We start from the raw sequence: 8,575 nt of genomic DNA, 5'->3' as shown, positions 1-8,575 counted from the left end.
TATTAATTTTGTATCCTTCAACTTTACTGAAATCATTGATGAGTTCTAGCAGTTTTTGGTGGTGTCTTTAAGATTTTCTAGACATAGTATCATGTTATCTTCAAATAATGACAGTTTGACTTCTTTCTTTCCAATTTGGATTCCTTTTATTTCTTTTTCTTTTCTGATTTCTGTGGCTAAGACTTCCAATATTATGTTGAGTAAAAGTAGCAATGGTGTACATCTTTGTTTTTTTTCCTGATTTTAGAAGAAATTCCTTCAGCTTTTCACAGTTGAGTATGATGCTAGCTGTGGGATTGTCATATGTAGCCTTTATTATGTTGAGGTGTGTCCCCTCTATACCTACTTTATTGAAAGTTTTTATCATGAATGGATGTTGAACTCTGTCAAAAGCTTTTTCAGCATCTATTGAGATATCATATGATTTTTATTCTTCAGTTTGTTAATGTAGTGTATCACACTGATTTGCTGATGTTAAATCATTCTTGCATCTCTCTGATAAATCCAAATTGATTGTTGTATATGATCCTTATAATGAAGGGTCCCCCAAACCCTGGACAATGGACTGGTACTGGTTCATGGCCTGTTAGGAACCAGGTCGCACAACAGGAGGTGAGTGGTGGGCGAGAGAGCAAAGCTTCATCTGCCGCTCTCCAGCATTCCTCATCACTCACATTACTGCCTGAACCATCCCCCCACCTCGCCCCCGCCCATGGAAAAATCGTCTTCCACAAAACCAGTCCCTGGTGCCAGAAATGTTGGGGGCCACTGTTATAATGTACTGCTGAATTTAATTAGCTAATATTTATTTTTTGAAGATTTTTGCATCTATGTTCATTGATAATATTGGACTGTAACGTGTGTGTGTGTGTTTGTGATATCTTTGTTTGGCTTTGGTATCAGGGTGATGCTGGCCTTCTCGAATGAGTTTGGAAGCATCTTTTTGGAATAGTTTGAGAAGGATAGGTAGTAACTCTTCTCTAAATGTTTGGTATAATTCACCTGTGAAGCCATTGGTCCTGGAGTTTTGTTTGTTTGGTAGGCAGGGCCAGGGTCCAGTTGTTCTGGGCTAGTGCTGACCTGCTGGTATTCTGGGCTAGTGCTGAACTAGGTCCCAGGGTCTCTGGCTGCAGGGTCCTGAAGGTCCCAGAGCTGGTGTCAGCCTGCTGATGTGCAGGGACAAATCCCAGGGTGGCTGGCTGAGGGGCCTAAAGTGTCCTAGACCTGGTGTTGGCCTGGTAGTGGGTGGGGCCAGGGGCCAGGTGTTTCCAGGGCTAGTGATGGGCTGCTGGTGAATGGGCTGGGTACTGACACACACACTGAGGGGCTGTGGTTGTCCTGGGGCTGTTTTTTTCCCCCTGATGGGCAGGGTCAGGCCCCAGGGGATACTGTGGCTAATCTTTACCCATTGGTGGGTGAGTCTGGTTCCTGGGACTAGTGCTGCCCCACTGGTGGGTGGATCTTCTCCTGGGATCTCTGGCTATAGGGCCAAGGGTTCCTGGAACTGATGTTGGCCCAGTGGTAGGTGGAGCCAAGGGCCGGGAAGTCCTGGGGTTGGTTCTTCCCCATTAGTGGGTGAGGCTAGTCCCAGGGCTAGTGCTGGCCCACTGGTGTGCAGGTCTGGGTCCTATGCCCTCTGGTGGACAGGGCCTTGTCTTTGTGCAGCTGTGGACTTGGGACCTTAAGGCAGCTAGCTTGTTGGTTTGTAGTGTTGTGTCCCTGCCTGGCTTGTTGCTTGGCCTGAGGTGTCCCGGTTCTTGTGCTGATAGGTTGGTGGGTGAGCCTGCATCCTAGTGCTAATAAACTAGAGGGAGGATTCCAAAATGATGCTTATCAGCACCAGTGTCCTTGTAGTAGAACAAGCTCCCCAAAATGTCTTCTGCCAGTGTCTCTGTCCCCAAGGTGGATATCAGTTTCCTCCTGCTTCTCTGGGAGGCTCTTCAAGATCAGCAGGTGCATCCCACCCAAGCTCCTTTCCACTTACTGTTACTACTTTGGGTCCCAGATTATGTGAGATTTTTTGTGAACACTTTAAGAGTGGAGTCTGTATTTCCCACACCCCCCTGGCTATGCCAAAATTAAGCCCCATTGGCCTTCAACCAAACATTCCAGGGTCTCATCTTCCTAGTGAAGGATCCCCAAGCTGGGACCCCAAGGTGGGGCTCACACCCCTTGCTCTTCGGGGAAAACTTCTCCAGTTGTAATTGCCCTCCCTTTTGCGGGTCACCCACCCTGGTGTATGGGTCTGTACCACATCTCTGCCCATCCTACCCATTTCGCGGTGTTTCCTTCTTTTTACTTTTAATTGTAGAAGATCTTTTCTGCTAGTCTTCTGGCCTTTCTCATCAATAATTTCTCTGTTAGTAGTTGCACTTTTGGTCTGCCTGTGGGTGGAGGTGAGTTCAGGGTCTTCCTACTCCCACATTTTGGCTACTCCCCCATACCCCCTTTTCTTCTTGTGTTTTCTTAGGAAGTTAATAGAGATTGTGCTTCAGCAAAATGAAGGATAAACCAAGTGATGAAGATGTTAGATTCACAAAGTCAGGAATTCAATACAGAAGAGGGATAAAGTGAAGTTCCAGGGAGACAACGACACCACGTACTCAAAGCGTAACTGGTTGACTAGAACAGGTGAATTGTGGACTGACAGAAGGGTCTGCAGGGCAGATACACTTAACTGCTAGATTTCTTATTGCCTTTGAGAACTGGAGTTTATCACTGGAGTTTATTAGTACTGACTTTTTCAAGATACCTAAATATTTAAGAAAAATGGTGTTACATAGAAAACAAAGCAAATGAAAAAAAAAACTGAGGCAGTGGCTTAATGACTTGGTAAGTGGCTTTCCAGTTTGGTAGCTATCTGATAAGTTTGTAGCTGTCCCCTCCATTTCCTAATACCGTAGTTTTCCGATCACAACAGAAATAAGAACAAACTTATGGTTTATTTCTTCAGTCCTTTTCATAATTTTATAAGCTTGTTAGTTCCCTGTAATAACTTCTTTCTGCCAAAACCATATAAACTGGCTGCTGTTGTCTACTACTGAACCTTGACTGATACAAAAAGCCAATTCCAGGATATGAATGTGTGGAAACCTATGAAGGGGGTCAGAATGGCAACTCACTATGAATATGGGAACAGATGTGTTCACACTGGACCTTGTTTTCTTAAGGATGAGGAAATGACCTTAGAAGGGGAATAGCTATAGCTCTGAGAATGGATATGTGTACTTGACTTTATCTAGTCTTCTTTTCCAATTAAATGCCAAAATATTGTATTTGTTTTGCAATGTCACTATAGCAGTGCTAAAATAATATAATGATATCGACATTACCAGATTAAGCACGTATCACAATATGCCCAAGTCACAGGAAAAATGAAAAGTCAGAAAACTTTGAAACAGAATATCTCATCACAACAGAATCACTTCATAACAATGAAAATGAACATGAAACTGGAATCAAAATAAATTTTCAAGTGGCTCATGTGTCAGGTAAGCAAGAAAAAGTATTTACTTATGGTGAGTTGATTAAATCACATTTGAATGCAACAGTCAGCAAACTGTACCCAGAGAAAATAAACTCATTTAAGACACTAGCCTTTTGGTGAAAAGACTTGCTCAAGGCATTGAAGGCATTTGGAATAGCATCCACAGTCAATTAAAAACCAAGATAAAACAATCGAGTGGTTTTCTTTGGTTCTTGGAAATTTGAAAGAAGTACTAATATTGTTCAGCTCTTTAGCTGAGAAGTCAATGTTGAGTTTGAAGTGACTGGAGAATTAGTCTCTATGAAAAATCTGTATGGAACATTTACAACAAGAATATTTTTAAAGAATTTGAGAAAACACTAACTCAGTAAAACCTGAAGTGGAATCTGCTGTGTTACAACTGATGGTGGCAAAAATATGTATGGAGCAGGAAAAGGCATAGTTCTCATAAAAATGTAAGGTGTTTAAAGCCTATGGTTATTCACTTTCTTATTCATCCACAGATATTTTGCAGTAACTATTTATATCTATCATGTGTTATTGAACTAATAGTGTCAGTGATGAATGTCATTAACTTTGTGGGAATTTAACCATCATAAGTCTGTGAATTTTTGTTAGAAATAGAAGCTGAATATCCTGACTTGCCTTATCATATAGCAGTTCCATGGTTTAACAGTGGTTTTATTGCAATTATTTGAATTCATAGCTGAGACTGAAATTTTTCTGAATGAGAACCCTCTTCAACCATTATTATCAAACACTGCATGGCTTTGAAATTAGTTTTTGTTGAGGACTTCATAATGTGTTTAAAAAATTAATCCTGAAATTACAAGGCAAAACAACACTCATGTGAAATGTATACTGTGGTAAAGTCATTTCAACAGCTACTGTTGCTTAAATCACAAGTAATGCTAAGCTGCTTTATATATTTCTTACACTGTTAAAAGTTAAAGCAAGAAATAATATATCTAATCTCACCTAAATTTGAGTTAGATATATTTTTTCAAACTCAAACTACATTTCTAGCAGATTTTTTCGGACCTCAACCCAAGTGCAATAAAATTTCCATATTTCAAACTCCATTTACTGCCACAATTGTGGAGCTTCTTCATAACCATCAATTGAAGTGATTAGTTTACAATGTAATGCTATGTTAAAAGGCAAACATCAAGAGAATAGTAATAGAGTTCTATAACTTCCTTCTAAATGATGAATATCCTCTATTAAAGTCACATGGTTATGAATTGATATCAGTATTTGGAGGTACCTCTCTGTGTGAAAAGACATTTCCAAAGTTGAAACATGTAAAATCTCATTACAGAGCAGATTAACAGATGAACATTTGTTACTGATTTTGATTATAGGGAATACTAACTTTGAACCTCTTTTAAGTGCAGTGTTGTCTCTCTCAAAAAAGAATTATAGTCTTGTAAGCAGACCTGCATTACAAAAATACTAAATTATTATTAGATTTTGAATTCTGTCCAAAATTGTGGAATGTGTTTTCTCTTGCTCTATAGTGCCTACATAATGTCCTCATTTTTGCCTCTTGGTTTATAAAGCTGAAAATGTTTAATACCTTTCCCTTTACTGAAATTTTTGCTGAATCTTGCTCTAGTTGATTTTCCAATACCTAATTTAGGCATATGCCTATTCTGATTCATGTGGACTGAAGTGTGTCTTGATTGAGGTAATATCCCAAAATACAAAATGAGGGTGTTTCTAGAAGCAGAAAATCTTGTGTGTAGGTAAATTAAAATGGACACTACTACTCATCTCATTTCCAGGTGTTCTCAGTGTAGTTATTTCATTTCAAACAAGCCTTGTCTGGAAACACTCAACAGTTTCAGGACAGAGGAAATACTAAAAGCATAATGCCCTGTGAATTAGCAAAAATTCCTGGGAACATTTCAAACTTTCAAGGCTGTAAAATTAATGGTGTCAAAGCTAAGAATGCCAAAAGGTAAAGCTGGACATGATTCATATCTGATATCTGAATATGGGAATAAATAGAAAACTGTACTAAAATAGTTAGATAGATAGATATACAGAAATATAGATATAATGTTGTAAATTTGGAGTTGGAAAATAGCATGGCCCAGAGAAGTGTAAAGGGATTTAGTAGTCTAGGATGTGCTGTAAGGTTTGAGTGAGGACTGGAGGGACTAGGGGTTCACCTTCCACTTTCTGTCCCCTCCTTCACCTTTGAAAGCCTTTTGTGATTGTCCTTTGGCTCTGTGACACCACCCTAGATAGAGTCAGGAGCACATAGTCTCATTGCCCAGTGCTCCTTGCTGCTTGGGGTAGCAATGCTCTGTGGAGGATGAAGACAGATTTTTATTTTCTGACTAGCCACAGTGCCCCCAGGATGAGTTCAAGCTCAAGTTTTTGGGTCATTTTACCTATTATATTTTTCTTGAGAGTTATGGAGCAATTCCTTCTTTTTCTGTACTCCCTCCAGATGAATCTATTTGCAGAAAAAAGGAGGCAGACATAAAGTAAAGGGAACCCTAGATCCAACTCCCAAGGAGACGGACTTGTGATTTCTGTATTCCTCTTCCCACTTTACTAAATCAATTATGTTTACACAAGCACATATTAGAAATGGGCCCTCTCAGAAAAGATGAGGACATTTTCCTTCCAGGGGAATAGGGTGAGCAGGGCAGATGGTTCTATCCAAAGTTCACAGATTAATCTATCTGAGGGTGGTAGGGGACTTCAAGATAAAGTCCCAAACACTGTGATTCTCTGTTCCTGGAATGGATTATTAAGAGAGTGTAGGATATGTCCAGAAACAGAGTCATAAAATACTAGTTCATCATTCCTATTTATATGACTGATGTCTCAGGGCCAACTGTGAGTCATAGGAATGATTCATAGAGCATATCCAAGCCGCCAAATGTCTCTGATCAGATGCCTAAAACTGAGCTCTGGTCTCAGGGAGCAAAATCCTATCTGATGTAACATATGCTCGTCTAAGGTTAGATTCAACACCTGTCCTCAGTAGAGTACTACTGACTGGAAAATCTTTGTAAGATCACAAACAGGAAGCCCTTCATTTTGAGTTTTTCAAAAAAGAAACAATAGAAAAAGCACTTACCCTCTTTAAAAGAATAACAGGTAAGGAACATAGTGTCCCATGAATTCAAGGTAGAAAGTCACATGGCTCATTATTAATGATGGCCTGCAGTTTGCCTTGAGAGAGGAGAGTGAGAACTAGGTCCTAGAATCTCACTCTTTTAGGATCATGGTAAATTTGAGGGAAGAAGGGACATATATCCTCAGCTGATCCCACACCTTCTTAATAAATCATTCTTTCACCAAAATAGACCCATTCATGAATCCCACTGAATCATCTACCTGCCATAATCCACTGCCTACCTCTCTACTTAACCATGACATATACCACCTTACTGCTGATTGGATCCAAGTTACTTCCCTTTCTACTGAACACTGTCCCAGAGAGCTTGTCTGCAGAGTTTCCCTGTGGGTTGGCCTCTTTTCCAACATTCTGAGCCTTGGGAAAATCATGCCCCCCTGCCCCCAATTCAGCTTTCTAGGGAGGCAGTTATCTGGAAAGAGATTTTTCTTTCACCTTCTCACATTATATTCTCCATAAAGAGTGTTATTTTTTTTCACTGTTTACAGTCCTTCCTCTGTGGATATTGGATAACCAGGCATGTGAAGGCTAATAGTTTCTTTATGCTTTAACTTACCTCAAGTATAAGGAGCACCTGAAGATATGAGTCATAAAGAAAATGGACATCCAGATGTAGCTGGAGAAACAAAAGGAAGAGGGATAATGTCTGAAAAAACTGAGACAGAGTTATGAACTGAATTCTGGAACAGGCCTAAAATTACTTGCTGGTGAGAAGAATACTCCAGCCTTCTGGAGCACTGGGAAGAAGCCAGAGCAGTTGTACAAGGAAACTATCAAGGTTTCCACTGCTCACAAACACAAACTGAGAGACACCCTGAGAGCTAGTGATCTTGGAAGTCACCAAACTTAAAATGCAGAATTGAGTAGTCTAAGGTGTCCAGGCACTGAGGAATGCTCTGTAACACCAAGAATATTGGGAGGGAAAGATCTAGGGGAACCACATCTGAAAGACCATTTTGGTAGAGAGTCAAAGCTCCAGTTGGAGGGAGAACCACAGGAGTGGGCTCATGGTTGTGCTGCTGAAAGGCTCCTGACTCAGGGAGTTTGTCTTCTGAGGGCTCAGAACCCCAGGCTCAGAGCATGTGCAGAGAACTTATGATGGCTTTCTGGGGGCACTACATCTATTTGGAGGACATAGGGAGCCGTCTGGGGTGGCAGGAGCACTAGACACCTAAGGTTCAGGTCCCACTGAGGGGCCAGGGCACAAAGGTACACCCAAATGTAGAATAAAATGACCCTGAGAAGCTCTAATCCAGAAGGGGATGCAAGGTTAGAGTCCTCTCTCACCAGAGAGGTGATAAGTCACCCTTCCCAGGAGGGGTTAAGACAGACATTACTGACTGAGACATTCCTGTTTCTGCCCCAGAAGGGACAATATCCTCAAAAATAGGAAACTCAGACAAAGGATAAGTTGTTTCTTACAATGGATTTGTCTCAGAAGAAAATGGAAAAGTCAGAAAGTTTCCCTGAAACAAACTGGATCAGTATCGGTCTCCTAGCAACTGTGTCTGCTGGCATCCTCCTTCCTTACCTCCCAGCAAGCTTGTGTATTCCATCAGGCCCTACCAACCGGTGCAAGGGTTCTGTGTTCCACAGGTAATCATTGACATTGTCTTCCTCTCTGTATCATGGGGTGTGCCTCCTCTACTCAGCCAAAAGATTCTCCTTCATGTACGTAGTATTTTCTCTGTTTTCCCTAGCCCCAATATTTTTCGTTAAAAATATATTTGTTTTTTCAAATAGGAGAGTGGTGTTTTCTGTCTCTTTTTCATTTGGATCTGAGGTTTATGGTATCTCAGTGGCTTGGGTGTAAACAAAAGAAGGGGATAGCTTCAGTTTCTATTGAGTGTCTGCTTTAGCCTCTAAAAGAAGATGCTATTTTGCAGGGATAGCTTTTCAGGAAGTTTGATTTTTACCAACGCTGCTAT

Source organism: Aethalodelphis obliquidens, unplaced genomic scaffold (assembly GCF_003676395.1).
Source record: "Aethalodelphis obliquidens isolate GAN/ISIS:26980383/991018 unplaced genomic scaffold, ASM367639v1 scaffold19, whole genome shotgun sequence".
Classification (NCBI taxonomy): Eukaryota; Metazoa; Chordata; class Mammalia; order Artiodactyla; family Delphinidae; genus Aethalodelphis; species Aethalodelphis obliquidens.
Note: the sequence above shows the minus strand (reverse complement) of the source record.